Genomic DNA, 16,498 nt, shown 5'->3' on the forward strand with positions numbered 1-16,498 from the left:
GGTCTGGCTAAAATGAATTGTTTTTCCTTCTCCCGCAGTTACTCGCAGCAGAAATCGACAGCAAAGCAGCAGACAGCATCAGTGAAACGGCAAAAGCACCAGGCCCGGGGTAGATGTGCAACGTGTCTAACAGCTTTTCCTTATCCGGGGACGGAAAAACGAGTCGAAAGTGGAATCAGGTGTAAATAGCGAAACCGAAGAAGAAGCAAAAAAAAAACATCATCCACGATCATCATCCTGGGTGAGAAAGTGTACACCAAGATCTCTGGTGTTTGTGAGTTGTTCGCTGTGAGAGCCAAGGGGTGAGAAAGTTTTCACGTAGTGCGTCGTGCGCCCACTGTGTGTGTGTGTGTGTGTTAGTGGCGGAAAAGAAAAGGAAAAAAGTGAATATAGGAGATAAAAAAAAAGTGCGATCAAGCAGCAGCCCACCTGTTGCGGGTGCGTAACAAATCTCTGATCATTGCACACGTGTGCGACACCGGGCGTGTGTGGGCGCGTATGTGTTGGGTGCGGTGTTAAGTGCGTGTGCTTATTGGGAGCAGCTTGAAACAAAAAATAAAGAATCAAAACGATCACGAAGCTCTTTAGCTACGTGTTTGTGTTTGCGTGCGTGTGATCTATTGGGTCAGCCCCCCAACTGCCATCTTTCGCGTACACGTTGTGCGTTGTGTTCGCACGCACACGCAGTTTGGAAAACGATCACCGTTTGATTTGGCTCACCTGCTCCGTGGCTCACTTTGGCTCACTCCGGTGAGACGTAGAGCTGTCGCTGACGCGTGATCTTTGGTTGCTCCGTGTTGGAACGCGCCCTGGTTGTCATCGGCGGAGAGCCTTTTCCGGTTTCTGCGGCGTTGTGGATGTGTGTGTGCGTGTCTGGTGTTTTGGCGCCCGGAAGGAAATGTAATGTGTTTGGAAGCTAAGACACAAGGTAAGTTCGCACGATGGCCAAGAAAGCTCTTAAACATTTACTTCTGTTCATTGTAGTTTTACATATCGCTGGCATGATTCTTTTCGTTCATCATTTTTAATCGTTAACGGAAAACAATGTACTTGATTGCGTGCCAGCTGGGTGCAGTGACTAGCTTTGCACCTTCAGTTCAAAACCTCGAACCACCTTCTCCCCAGGGGACGTACTGGAGAATTCGCTGCTGACGTCAGCGCCGATGCGACCTGCAATGGAACGTGGTCGAAAAGAGTGGGGACTTTGCATATGGAAAACAGTAAAACGTCACGCGCGCCAGCCTGCCGACGATGGTGTCAAACCCGACTCGTGCATGATTCATGTCTGCGGGCTTCGATCCATACGTTAGCGTCACATTTGTCCATTTGCATTCTTCTGGGTTGCGCTGTTTTGTGGATGACTCTTCCCATTATCTGCCCAGCGCACCAAGAATGTGCGCTGGAAGAATGAGCACAGCGAACAAGACGCGACATGAAGTAATTTTCCTCTGTGCTACCAGTTTTGCGCCGAAATGTAGCAATTTGTAATGACGCGACAGGCAGCAGAGTGCGTGCGTGTGCGCCACAATTGGGAAAATGTAGAAAGTCATTAAAATCCCACCAACCGACCGAACCCATCCGAATCCATCCCATTAAACGTAGACAGTGCGCCTTTTGCCGGAGTCCGTTTCGCCCGGAGCCGATTATGCACTGGAATCCGATGGGATTGCTATTTAATACGCTTTTACGAGGCACCCCCGTCGCAATAAGGATACACCCACCGCGTATGGCCCCCGGGGGGATTGAAACTGAAGGCCAAGAGAAAGGCCAAAGGCTGCCTTATTAGATCGTTTCGGTTGCTGCGTGTTTGCCTACGCTTTGTGTGTGGATGTCGCAGCCTGCAAAGCGTCGCCAGCTGACAGCCGCTTTTCGACACCGTGAAGCGTTTCTGTTTTCTTTTGCTGCTTCTTTTGGGGCTGTGGAACGGCCCAAGGTTTGCCGTTGACCACCGCGAGCAATCGATGACAAAGCGAAATTAGGTGGCAATATGGATAGCTCAGCGTAGCGTCCTGCCGGTTTCCGGTTACCGTGAAACTCCCAAAATAGCACGAAAGCACCAGGGCCCTGGGATGGGATTGAAAATGGAGACATTTCGACGTTGCCGTACAACATAATCCATTGATCGGTGCCAATATCGTTGCGGCTTGAGATGAATGTTTTAAATGGCATGTTTGTCTTTGCACGAGGGCGCTAAACTAGATCATCGAGCTGATAATGGCGTACTACAACGGCAAGATTGGTTTTGCTGATTATTGTGTTTATTGTTTTCTAATCGCTTGATGTCCATTGATGAGTTAAATTGAATTGAGAATTCTTATCACTAAAATTTGCTCATTTGGTATTTAATCACAACTCATTACTTTCCGCTCCAAAAAATTCCTTTGTTCATGTGTTCAACAGAAGAATTCAACATTACATCGGGACCTTGAATGTCCTTCGGTCACATATGGGAACAAACATTTTTCTGAGCATCTTCCTCTCGAACAGGTTTCGTCAGATTTGGACTAGAGGAAGGCCATAAACTATATAGATGGGTCTTCGATCGTTAGGGCAGGTATTTTGAGTGAAGAAATTTCCTCAGAATGTACCTTCTCAGTAATGATGGTGTCTGTGTTAACATTTGTCACAGAATATGTAAATGCAATATAGTTGATATCTTCAAAAATACGATCATCTATCTGTATATCACTGCTGCTTTAGATCCGATTTGTTAGCAAGACGCAGGAAGCATATGCCAGGATTTGGATTCATTTATATAAAATGGTCCTTGAAGTTTCCACCGAGTCCTGGATGGACCTCTCTAGAGCTAGACGAGCAAGCTCATCGGTTTTGCATCGCAGACAAAGAGATGGTCCTTAGTGATCATAAAGAGCTCTGAGAGTTTTTTATCCAACATCCTCTGGTATGTGACCTTAAACATTCTGTCAACGTAGCCATTCTTACATGATTGGTAAGCTTGATCATTATACTAAAAAAGCTCAGTGAGCCTCCTTGAAGTCAATGAAGAGATCGAAGGAGAGTCCAAGATCATTACTTGATTTCTACAATAAAACTCCCTAAAGGAGACTCGTTTTCGCTATGACTTGATTAACAGTTTAGCACACTTCGTATCCTTTCGAAATTTCCAAACAGTGTGTGCAAAAGTCATCATCCTAACACATATGCCACAAAACAATTTCTTCCCCAATCACAATCATTTAAGTCTTTTGTGCCGGCAATTTTGTTGAAAAGGTTGTGTCGGAGCTTCTAATTTAATTTCGGCTAGAGGGGAAAATAAATGTCACCCCGTCCTTCTGCTGTCGTTTTGGGGTATTGTGTGTTTTTTTTTTTTGAGTAAGCTACAGATAAAAAAAACCCTTCTCAAAAAGCCTTAATCAGGTTTTTACGTGCAAAGAATGAAGAGCGCACTGCACGAGAACCACACCGTGTGTTCTGCTGTCCACCGACGGGATTTCCCCGCATTTTGTTGGAGAAGGTTACGTTTCCATTGAAAAAAAAAAAATTCGGAAGATTCCAGCTGACAGTTAAGTAGGAAAGCCTATCAGCATAAAAAATAATCAACTTTCCCCACCCGCGGTGTACGTTGGGGCCCGGTTTGTGCGGGCATGATGATGAAGAAAACATTAGCTAAAGGCGCATAGTGTAGTAGACCCCCATCTCCAGAAGGCCTCTGTCTAAAGGGTGTTCTGTTTATGATTACCCACCCCTGTTTTTTAGGTTTGTTCTTGCTTTTGCCAACCACCCCTTTAAGAAAAGCGTCCCCTTGTTCTGTGCACCACGATCACAGGTGGGTCTGTTAGGATCGTTCGCAATCGTGTGCAGTGTATGTGTGAGCCGTTTAGCATGTAACCTCTTTTCCGCTGTTGTTGTTGTTGTTCATACATAAAACTCCCTTTCTCGCGCTCATTCGACCATGTTGACAGCAATAATAGTATTAAGGGGGTAGCACACTATGGCGACCAGAAAAAGGGCGATAATATTTGAACAGATGTGGATGAACAGATCAGGATTTTGGAGGCAAAAATGGAGCAGAAAAGCTTGTGGAAAAGTGCCAATTGTTAAGTCCACGTGTTTAAAGTTTTGAGTCCTTTCGACACTGAACCGCATAGTGTCATTAGATAAAGATTGTGACAAGTAAGTAACTTAAAAAAACCAAAATTAAACCCTTTCTTTATCAGACTTTACCGAGTGCACTACCACCTTAAGTATCCCTCCCCCTGGTACGAGTGTGTTACATGTTTACTGGCATGGCGCAGGCAAGCAAAGGGTCCTTTTGCGGTGCAATGTATTTCATTGCGTACATTGCTCCCTGCTTGAGTTTGACGATAATATTCTCCCGAGCTTAGGGAACGCGCAAGATAAAAATAACCCACAAAATGGCATGAAACGATAGAGATAATGACTTTCGCTTTTATTTGTCATTTTGTGTGTAGTTTTTTTCCTCCGACTGTGGTCAAAGGCGAGAATGAGAAAGTGACTTCGAAGTCACTGTGCAGGGGGTGTAGGCAGCATGGTTTTGGTAGCTTATGGGCTCTCGAGAAGAAGGGTTCTCAAGCGTTTCGGGTGGATCTCCCAATTAAATGAAATGAAAATGTCACCAAGATAAGTTTTTCGTTAGCCACCCCCATCAACCCAACCCAACCCTAGAGCGCGTTCATTTTCTGTTTTGTTTAAAGGATAGAACGGAACTTTCAGTCTCCCCCATTGGTGCGGTTGCTGCTCTACCTTTACGTTCCCGTTCAGATCGTTTTCGGTTGGTTTTACGGTTTTATTACAGCAAAAAAAAAAGAAGCTTCGAACCTAGTGGGTCGAAAATTGTATCTAGCGGAAGAGTTGTTTATGGAAACGGAATGAAAGGATAATACGACCCCTTTTCTACACCCTAGGAAGGACACATTTTCCTTCTTTTTTTTTCGCTCCCATTTGCGAACCTGCCACGGGTGTGGTAGGTGCTGTAGGTGTGCTTGTGCATGGATGAAGTTGCATAATTTTGTTGTGTTTTTTTTTTGTTTGTTTGTTCGTTCGGTGTTCTGTTGCGTACTGTACAGATCATAATTTGTAGCACGAGCTGAAAATTAATAAACAAAAAAAGAAAGAGAAAAAAAGGACAAGTTAGGGTAGGGCACAGAGGGCATCAAGCAGAGAACTCTCAATGTCAGCGCACAGGATGCGGAAAGAAAAACGAAAAAAAATGTGCCGGAAAATCTCGGATGGTTTATGATGTTTCGTTACGCTTGCTGCCGGAAAAGTTGATGATAAATTTACATTTTGTCCGTGCAAGCTCATCTGTGCATGGCCATTTTTTTCCCCTTGCCCCGGCAACCTTTTTTTCATCCTTTCGGGGTAGCATATTTTTGTTGCCGTTGCCTTCTCTAAACGTCAGGAGTAATTATTCACAGATTTTCTTGGCTTGTGTTTGCGAGGCCTTGCAATGGGGAGTAGATTATTGGGTATGGCAATTGGAACTTAAATTGACACCACCCAAAAGCAACCTTGGAAGAAGATTTTTTTGTTGCGGTGGTTAAGACGGTTTGGATTTTACACTCCGTAATTGGGTGTAGATTTCCCGGGGGAGAAAATGAAATGCGTCCGGTGATTTATTATTGTGTATGTATTTTTGCTCTTCCGGTGTAGGTGGATTTGATGTGGATGGCATAGAAAAAAAACCTATATAATGCTATTATTTAATAAAACAAACTGACAGTAAATTAGTTAGAGCTGACTAAAGTGTAACTAATTCATCTGCAAATCATAAAAAATTGGATGATACGAAAAAGGGAAATATTAAAGAAAAGGCAGTAACAGCAATCCTCGTTTCTTTGAAAAAATAAACAAATCTGGAGTCCGATTCAGAGTTGAATCTGGAGTTCTGGATTCTTTTCAAGTTGCAGTGAAATGTGCAGAGTTAGATATGGAGCATTTTTGACTAGCACATGGAAAGCTTTGCAAAAGTTTGGTTAGATTATGCTTTCAATAGAATTAAGCACAATGTCCAGGAAAAGCGAAGAAATAGCGTAGTTCAATTCGAAAATAATCCAGAAATGCTTGAAGTTTTCTAACTAAAACATTGTATTGTTGGAAAATTTGTGAGAAAACAGAAACATTTAACCAAGTCCTAACCAGGGGATCAATTTAAACGTCATTATAAATTTATGTTTTTCGTTCTTCATTTTTTGGGCTTTTTAATTACAACATCCGCGTTTATCGGATACCGTGCTGTGTCTCGGAGACCATCTGTGCCATGTTTTGCTTCGATTAAGCTTTTCTCTCTCGCCAAGAGCTCATGACGACTGCTTCCTGTTACTACTTTTATAGGTTAGCTCATCTTGTTCGCCATTTTCTCCTTCTTCATCACCGGACCAGGAAGCTGTCGTTCCACGCATGCATTCCACACCACTCAACTAGGTTGATTTTACGCATCCAGTTTCTCTTTTCCTCGTCTCGGTTGGATGGAACTCGAAATTGGTTCACTGCCGCCGATCCGAGCGTCTAGCGTTTGCCGCGGGCACCGCGAATGCCACGTTCGGTTTCGACAACGCAACAACGCGCATCGGGTGAAGGAAAAATCGAGGTTATGCTTAGTGGAGAGCCCTGTTTTTGAGACCCTCCCGCGCCGGCCCGTTTCAGTGAGTTTCATTTTCGTTCGGTGTATCACATTTGATTTTCTTCTTTCAAAAGAAAAAAGCTTCCGTGCGATCGATAGTGTCATCTCACCATGCGATCTTCACTGCAGGAAACAGTTTCCACGCCAGTGTGTGAAAGGGAAAACGGTGGATGGAAAGGAAGGTGGAGGTTATGTTATAAGCTGCTGCCGTTTTAAATGGCGTTCGCCACTTTTGGATAATTTGTGCGCGCGCTCTGTGTCCGGGGGGAGGGCGGTCCACCACACAACACCGCACAACACTCTCCCCATTCGAACATGCCGTTTCGAAGCATCGTTACCACGCTTACGTTGGTGCGCCACTTGGCCTCGTGCAGCACTCGATGGGCGGTTGAGCGAAAAAGAAAAGTGAAAAGTGATGTCTTCTGCTACGCGCTCCGGTATCGCCTATATTGCACAATAGAAGGAAGTAAAAGTGTACAAACAATAGGAGGAAGTAACTTGGGGTCCCACTCGGCCCTCTACATCGGTAGTCTGATACTTGTTTGATCGTGTGCGTTTTTGTTGTTTTTTTTGGGAATTTCGCGTTCGGAACTTCAACGCCCCGCGCATTTGTGAAGGCTTACTTTTTATTCGATTCTATTTCTTGTTTTCATAAGCTTTTTTACAAAGCTCCTTTCGCGCGAGGGGATGCTGCTTGCGAAAGCGCCATTTTCGTATTGTTGTTCGGGTCGGGGTTCGGGTCGTGGGGGTGGTATTAGTGGTGGGTTTTTGTTTTTGAAGGCCAGTTTAAACCCGCTTTTCCTGTTGCGCGATGTTTCCGGTAGCATTTTCCTTTTTTTCTTTTTTTTTTGGCCAACCCATTTTTCTGTTTTTCTTTAATTTTGACCCAAAACCCGAATGTGGTTTTCCTTTAGCAAAAACTGCTCAGTGGCAAGAGTTTCAATTTGTTGGAGGTTTTTTTTCTTCTTCTTGCAGAGCCTAGAGGAGAGTTTTGTTAATTTATTTTCATACTTAGGACATACTTTTCCGATTTGTTTACCGTTCTTCTTCTCTTTTGCTGTTGTTGTTGCCTGCCGGGCAGCTTTGATTGTGTATCTCCACACGGATATTGATAGTCCGGGAATTGCATATTTTTTAATGTACTTTTTATGTTGCTTTTTGTTTGCCGTGCGGTAGATTTTTCCATTTAATTTTCTTTACTACCTCTGTTACTTCTGTTGCAGGTTGCGTAACTTAAAGATGAGATTATAAGTACGTGGGGGGTCGGTTATATACCAACTTCATAATAGGTCCATTTTACGATAAAATCTCCAACTCCATAGACTGCACTGCAAGACAGACGGACTGTAGCGAACAAAAAAGAAGAGCATGAAATGTGCACTTAATAACGCTGAGCAATATAAATATGAGTTCGAAACCATTGTTTTTGTCATCATACCCCGGCGTACGATGGGTGGGAGTTATCACCACTCCAACTGTTGGGGCTTGGTGTTGTCTCAACGGTAAATGCCATAAAAATGGTCAACTGGAAAATTTATGAAAAACCCCTCACCACCATCGCTGTGTGAAACGCGATTACGAGACTCGATCCGGATGCCGCTTTTCCCTTTTGCTGTCTGCGCTAGACAGCGGAATAGGCAAGCGAGCACAAACACAAAAGCAGCCTGGTAGTGCGCGGGTTAAACGAAAAAAAAGCGTGCACTTACACAACCACCTGGTCGTGTTATTCCACCTTTGTCTCGTTACGAACAGGACCGGGCCCCACAGACACACTTCGGCTTCAGGAGGGGTGGTAAGGAACCGTTTCGTGTAGCGAAGGGTTTTCCCGACGTCGAAAGAAAAGTGCTTCCATAGTGGTGGCACCTATATATTACCTCGATGTGAAATTGTTGCCCCATTTTTTTGTTTGCGGCAATCCTGCCCTGTGTGCGGAAGTACGACCCATCCCCACGAAGGGACCATCGCTCCAAATTCACCGAAAGCATATGGGAGGTCCCTACTATGTGTGTGCGCGATGCGTGCACCACTGGCAGCTGTCGGACCCCGTCTCTCTCTGTATGTGTGTGTGTGTGTGCGTGTTATGCTGTGGGCACTAATTAGTGTTTCCATCACCACCCGACAAACGACGACGGTGACGGCGATGACGACTACGTGGCTGGCACGTAATCAGGGCCATTACCGGTTTATTTTTTCTGAAGCGGATGCGGACACTCCGCATTCGACCCGGTGTGGCTAGTGGTGGTGGTGGTGATGCACTAGCCAGTTCAGTGCCTGCCGCCGTCGCCGCCACACACAGTGCGGTTGTGTTATTGCCTTGCTGCGCCGCAGTCAGTTGGCTGCACCTGCCGCATTACCGTCCGGGAATGGTCGGTGTTGTAACAACACCGGGAAGAGTCATAAAAGGGAGAGGGAACCACGAGACGCGCGACGGGCAGAAGAGTTCAGGGTGTGTGCATATGCTGGAGATGCATTACTAACAGGTTGCTGCTGCATTGCTGTATCTTCGTGAGGTGTAATGCACTTCCTAATAGCTGCGGTCCAGCAGAAGGAGTAATGTTTCGTCTGTGAATCTTGACGTTACCTGCTCGTTTATAGTATATTTACTGGCGACTGCAATTACTCTTTAGATGGATTAACACGCACGGAGAATTATACATTATGGTTACATTTACTTTGTTGTTATGTTTCATTTTCATCCGGGACACACGGATAATCGGACAGCACAACATCGTCTGTACTTTTTGTGTTAAAGTTGCGAATGATCAGCGCAGAGCACTGCTGCAACTTTTTTGTATTTCACGTCATCGGTTTCATAGTTAATATGTGAATGTGCCATTGCAACTAGTGATGAATCTTGAATCGGTTCTTTCGAATGATCCACGAAGAGTCTTGTGTGAGCTATTTCGGCTCTATACCGACCCCTGAGTGCAGCAGGTTCGAATCGACCCATATGTGTTAGTAGGTCTGGTAGGTTCACCGTGTCGATTCTCGCATCATCGACTCGCAACGAGCTAGGGTCGAACCTGCTGAACCTACTTGAACTTTATTCCGATCCGAAACTCTCTGTGACCACGGGTCGGAGTCATTTATACTTTACTCGACTTACCTGGAATCGTTCAAGATTGTTGTGTTGAACTTTTTTTGGAGTCGATTTCATGCTTTCATACCTAAAAGCATAAGGACTGATGAGAATTAGGCTTTCTTACCTATAAAGTAGCGATGGGAAAAGTTTCAAAAAAGGAGCTGAAAGTTCAAAGGAGCGATATTTTGAGCGCCGTTCAAAAGAGCGATATTTGGAGCGGTATCGGAGCGCTTTTCAAAATGTTTTCATTCACTGCAGTTAAGAAGCGAACACGTTCCTCAAGGTTCGTTACTTATTGCCCCTCAATATTTTTTTACATTTTTGGATCACTACGTTATTAAGAAAGTTGTTCCTAAGTAATCAATTTTCAGAAATCGTTTAACTAAGATCGTCATCCCCTTTCTTCTGGTTCGGTTGTTATATCTGAAAATTATTATCCAGGTGAATATTGTTTTTCTTAACCAAAAATCATTTCTCCCTGAACTGCACAAAACCTTTGACTTGCTTTTCGGGACACCGCAAAACCGTCTTTGAACGTTTGCACAGAGAGTTACTTTCGTCTCCGCGTAGCATAGCTGCTGCTGATGGTTTTGTCCCCATTTCTCGCTGACTTACCCACATGCGATGTTGATGTGGCATTTCATGCGGTAATGTGTGTTGTGTGCGAGATGATGATGGTGATGACGATCATGTCGATCATCGGCAATGTCGCAGATTTGCAGAGTTTGCGTGGGCGTAGCATGGTTGGTTCTTTTTACCTTGTTTGCGGGGCACTATTGATGATGTGTAGTACCAGAAAATTGATGACAGATGTGTTGAAATTTAAACATATTTATTTATTGAATGTAAAACTAAGCAACAATTGATAATGAATTTATATTCATGGCATAGATTTGCTTATTGTTCTGATGTGTTTTCACCATAATTACCTCATGGCTTTTCCACTGAAATTCTTCCACTCCTGGATTCCACCTCAGCTGCAAAAACAAAGATACGTAGGATCACCGAACCCTTAAGAGGTTGACAAAGATGACACCCCACTCACTCACCCCACGCCGACCACGCGCGTGTGTGGGGTGTGAATTAGACGATACGGTCACGTTTGCACGTTTTCCCATTTTTCCCCCGAGTGCATCCTTCTCGTGTGTTCTCCTCATCAGCTTGGTGGGGGGGGAAACTTGCTGACGCGCGTTACCATTATGTTTTGATTGGATGGCACATAATTAGAGCGTATCATGATGATGGTCTTCACTTCATCCCTTTTTTCCAATGTGTGGTGCACTTTGTGGTCTGCGATTGGGTGCAAACGAAACGGGGGTTATCGTGTAATTTGAAATTGAGACATTGTGCGCGAGGGGAATACACTCTGACTTGGGTGGGGCGTATCGACGAATTTTATGTTTATGTCACGCCGGGAGCTTAAAAGTTATCGATTTTTTTGCCACCTTTACGCCGAAGCTGTGTGCTTTTGTGCATGGGACTCTTCCCCCCCCCCCCCAAAGAAAGGTTTTCACTAAATTGTCAAACCACTAATGCTTACTAAGAAAGAACCCAACCAAACTTTCGTTTATGAGATTCCTTAGCGGCGGAAGGGCAACGGAATGGAAAAAGGAGGAGGAGGAGGAGGAGGAGAAAGACGCTTGCGGTGGACACTTTTACCCAAGTTGCTTGGCTACTTTATGACCACCAGTTTTGCTCCGTTCCCTAATGCCCTATTCAAGAACGAAACGCATTAGAGAAAGTGTAATATCCTGTCGGTACGTTCAGTCGTGCCATTTAGTCGAGAGAGGCCGGACCCATGATTGTTGGCATTTGTCGTACCATTTGCTAACCATTGCCTTGACCCCACCCCCCCCCCACGCCTTCCGAAGGAAACAGTCCCACGGTCCGGTAACACCGGTGCCAGCGTTCTAGTTAACGCTAATTAAATGACCCCAGGAGACAGCATGATTGCTGTCCTCGGGAGACCGAAAAAAGGATCGAACTCTGTGTAGATTGGTTGTCCCGGTGTCCGTTCGGCAGCGGTCAAGTTGTGGTCTTCGACTTGGTCCATACTTTCGCCCCAGGAAGAAGGGGCATAGGGGTTGTGGGGAACCACTTATCGCTACATCGAAAATGTCGGTGTACGGATGCTTTGCAACGCTCAACTTTGCACACAGAAAAAAAGTTCATTTTTAACGTAATAATACGACCATTTCTTTGCAATATTTATACATTTTTAAGTTAGAAATGTGAGAACCAAATGGCCAGAAAAACGTCTACCCCTTTTTCCACTCCAAGTCCCTAAGGGCGGGCTCTGTTCTGCACTGGGCACAGTTTTCAGTTCATTTCGTAATAAAGGCTGCTAAAGATGGCTTCATTTTTCCGGTGGTCAACCCCCGTCCGTAATGTCCGGAAAATGGGTGTCCTTCGAAGGTTATGTCTCGATTTAGTGTGTGTGAGCGTCGTCCCCAGACGGTGGTTCTGGGGTGCTGCTTCTCGAATGTCTCCGACAGAATATGGGACGGATCATTTTCTCCTCACATTTGCGCATCGTGAGGAGAGATGATAAAGAAAATGAAGGTTATCATTTTCTGTTTTCCACCGTTGTTGACTTGCTCGTGTCGTGTTCGTTCGCTTGTGGAGCCGCATAGGTTTCTTCATCTACACCGACAACAACTTAGGTTTTGATTTTCTGACTTTCCACGAGCTTTTTTTTTGCTTCTTTTGGCCGAACCCGTTTCGCATCGTTTAACTCTCTGGTCCCCCCCAAACCCCCAAAACCAAGCAGCATGGGGGTACACACAGACAACCTTGGTTCGTAGTTTCTTCATGATGATAGAAATATTTGTGGTTTTGTAAAGGTTTTTGTTTTGTTGTGTTGTACGTTGTGTGTGTGTGTGTGATCCTTTCGGTTTCGGGAGAAAAATTCAATTTCAACCTAACGCGATTGTGAGACGGTTGGGTTATTGCACACGACATTATTAGATATGTTTGGCCGCTGTGATGGTTGAAGATTTGATCCCGGTTTTTACATGCCGGAACGTACACACAACGGACCCGTTTCGCACAAATGAAATGTAATCGAAGGCAAAAGGAAAGGGAAAGTGTCCGTACGAAACCTTCGCAGGACGTCGGACCTTTATTTTACACACACACATACGAGATCAAACTTCTTGCCGTCTTCGGCGCGGAACATGGAGAAAATCCAGTCAAGTTATCTTGTATCATGTTGTATTGTTTTGTGTTTTTTTTTTCGTTCTTTGTGTTTAACTTTTGGATTTTTCCTTTGTTTGGAGCATTTTCTCTTCCTTCCTGTACGCTGACGGGAACTGGCGGAACCGTAGCCTTTTGACGTTCTAATATAGTCACGAGATGATGTTGTGTGAAAACTGCCGAACGGTGGTGAATGAGAAGTATCGAAACACGTAAGCCTTCCGGAAGCTTGCACACCACATGGCACGGAAAAAAATAATTCCTGTCGGCAGCACAGCACCGATGCGTGATGAGAGGTCCGTTTCGACGGAACTGCCAGGGCGCGCTGCCATTGGTGGAAAACCTTTGCCTTGCCACGCGATCTGCTGTGTGTGGTGGTCGTTGCGTTTTTTTTTTCCTGCCTTACTTTTGCTTTACAAAACCGTTGTGTAAACTGTGGGTATGGTACCGGATTACGTGACACGAATGGAAAGCCACCTCCTCCCTTTTCCCAAAACGGGGTCAAAAAAATACGATGTTACGAAATATCGTACCGATGCGAACCTGCAGGTAGGTGGTGAACCCAGGCTCTGTGGAAAACCACCCAGTGTCCTGGAAGGGACGCGCTGGAAAATAAACTCCGAATTTTCCTTGTCTTGTTTGTGCAATGTTTGTGGGCTCAAAGTGACAGAACCGAAATCCGTTTTGCGTGAAGCGTAATAAATATTCGGCGCCGCTGCCAAACATTGTAATGCAACAATCGAGTGATCGAGACCGTGGTACGTGCCCCGGGGCGCGATCCTTAAATCATTTTCGTGACGCGAAATCAATTCCATTTGTACCGGAGGCGCTGCCCGGGGATGTGTCACCAGTTTAATGCGTTTAACATTATTTTCGCGGCAAATAATCAAACTTTGTCCCCTTCAATCATTTCCGACTTCAGACAGTTCAGGCAACGTTAAGCTTCGAGCTTAAATAATTAAATCTTGGTTGCGAATTTGATGTAATTGTTTACCGACAGTTGTAACAGCTTTGCTTTGCGCAAACAATCGACAAACAACACACACACATACACAGCAATCCCAATCTGTCTGTCCGTCGCGATGCTTTCCGCGCTGTATTTACCAAATCAAACGCTTTCCCGCAAGCCGCTCGGATGTTGAGTTAAAGTTTTGTGATGGAGATTAAATTTTCCAACCCCTTGCGCCAATACCAAAAGCTCTGCGGTTTTTCCAATTCCAAAACACCCCCCACACACACACAAACACTATTGCCGGCGGGATTAGTGGTTGGTGGGAGAGGAATTTTGTTCGTTGAAAATCTCGGCCAGAAATCGGTGAGGGCTTCGATGTAATTGTAATTTTCTCTCGTCTTGTTAGGGTGGAGCTTTTCCCATTCCTTGCACAACATCAGCTTGGCGGTGTGGTGGACCCGGAACTCCTTCGTGCCGAACCCCAGTAGTGCGAGATTGGGTTTCGGAAAGCGAAAGCGAGATGAGAGCGCTTACCTAGTTTTCCTCATTTTCAATCCCTTTGGTAGTGGAGGGATGGAGCCGGTAGCACATAAAAATAAAGCGCAAGAAACAATGGTTCATCAAGCTGCTAAACAACGATAAAACTTTAACCGATCGGAAGGCGCGCGCGTGTGCCTGTGGTGGCCAATCGGGGCATCAGCAGCTTAGCGGGAAGGATCCTTTCTGCTGGTTCCCTCACTAACGGGCAGGAAAAACGATAGACAAGTTTGGTTTTTCTGTGGTTTTGTGTTGGACCCGTGTTTTACCGCGCTCGCACCAAGGTGTGTTACCCCGTGTTGTTCGGCGTGGACGTTTGATGGGAAATACGCAAACACTACTTGCGTTCCAGGGAGAAACGTTCACGTTGGGACCGGGAGGGTAGGTCCCGGCGAATGCATGATGGGAGCGAAAGATTGCGCGAGCAAATACGAAGGGAAAAGGGAAAAAGGCATCAACGTCAACGTCTTTGCCATTTGTGGTGGATCTACTTGAGAAGACCGCAAGATTTTCGAGCAGCACACAAAACACGCAGGAGACGACTTCTCACCGTTCTTGATCCGTGTGCCGGCAACTACTCCCAAGAGATGGCCGGCACGATGGCAAGGGATGGAATTGAAATTGGTTTCTTCCGACCTACTCTGCCAGCTCCCCTCCCGCCTACTGCAAGAAAAAGTGCCGGCAACAATCAGGAACGCAAGTGTTCTTCATTTACCCCCGTTAACCTTTGAGGGCATAGTGCAAGCGGAAGGATCGAAGTGACGAAAATCTGATTAGAGTGGGTTAAATGAAATTTGTTACTTGTTTTATTAGTTTTCATAACAGAGCTTAACATTTGTGGCTAAATTTCACTTTTCATGCAAATAAACGAAGTCTTTAGTACGTTTAGAGATTTATTTTTTCCGAAGAATATCAAGTCGGGTAAGAGAATAAAATTTTGTATTAAGATTTATCAAATTGATCCTTTTTATTTATCGTCGGAAGATAATTCTTCAGCAAATTTATTATTGGTTGATTCTGCTTTGCATGTTCACACCTGATGCTGTGCAGTAAAGCTTAATTAAGCGCTTTTATTAAGGTGACCTTGATGAGAAAACTAGTAATAGGTACTTCTTAGAAGCTAAGCCAAGAAGATATATCAAGTTCAAAAAGATTTCCAATTTCTTTGAAAAATTCGAAGCTTTACACGTTTTTACTTGCCACAGTTGTCCAAGAGTCTGTTAATAAGGACATTTCATCTATTAGTTTTGTAATAAATATATCTGAGCTTTATATTAAGTTAAAGATTAAATAAGCATACAATTATATTCTCATGGTAAACCTTAAAACTCGTTACGCAAATTATGGACGTAAATAGAGACCTTATTGAAGATAAATTACCACAAAGACGTCGTAGCTTCTTGATAAATTCTTCTCGCATGATTAAAATAGTAATGATAGTTTATTGTAAAATAGTGTTATTTTAATTTTAAATTATTACATAAGAATTTAATATAAAGTTGAATGTTTCTCGCTGTAGGATTGTCTGTGCTCACCCCAAGGGTTGCAATCGCTCGACCTCAACTCGACACGATTACATCGAGAACGTTACGCTAAAAGGGCATTTCGGGGATAGTTTGGCTTTAGCTTGATCGTTACAACCATCCCGCCTCCGGCACAGTTCGTGCAGAGCGTGGTGTGGCAAATGTTATTATTCTAGATGTCTTGGGAAAAGTAATGTTGTTGCGACAGGTTTGTGATCTCAAACAGACACATCACCCGCAGTCGTTTCCCTGCCAATCCCAAAACACCGAAGGGATGGTAATTACGGTCCAGTGTGTGTATGGGTACCTGTTCTTACAACACAATCTAATCGAAATTGGCAGTGAAATCTTGCGTCTTGTGGTGTGCAGCGTGCTTCCTTTGGAATTATTCATACACCAACACCAAAGCGCGCTCGTCTCCACGTGTATAAAAACGCATACCACGCATAGCGGCCCAAGACTCGTTAACGAAAGTGTCTCGAAGCCGAAATTTTGAGGTGAAAGTTTTGTCTTCCTGACCGACCGAGCGGTCGGCACAGCCCCATGTCGCAGCCACTGCTTCTTCACTGACCCGTCTGTGACCAAAACGGGCGGCATGGCATGAA

General features: G+C 44.7%; 1 protein-coding gene across 4 annotated transcripts in view; it reads left to right on the forward strand.

The window, feature by feature from the left end:
- The window catches only part of LOC128301724 (uncharacterized), a 39,489-nt gene that overhangs the window by 2,995 nt on the left and 19,996 nt on the right, over positions 1-16,498 (forward strand). For all 4 annotated transcript variants that reach the window (XM_053038332.1, XM_053038330.1, XM_053038331.1 and 1 more), the window contains exon 2: positions 39-928. The gene's annotated coding sequence lies outside the window, so the exon portion shown is untranslated. The remainder of the gene's footprint in view (positions 1-38; positions 929-16,498) is intronic.

The sequence above is a fragment of the Anopheles moucheti genome, chromosome 3, assembly GCF_943734755.1.
Source record: "Anopheles moucheti chromosome 3, idAnoMoucSN_F20_07, whole genome shotgun sequence".
Taxonomy (NCBI): domain Eukaryota; kingdom Metazoa; phylum Arthropoda; class Insecta; order Diptera; family Culicidae; genus Anopheles; species Anopheles moucheti.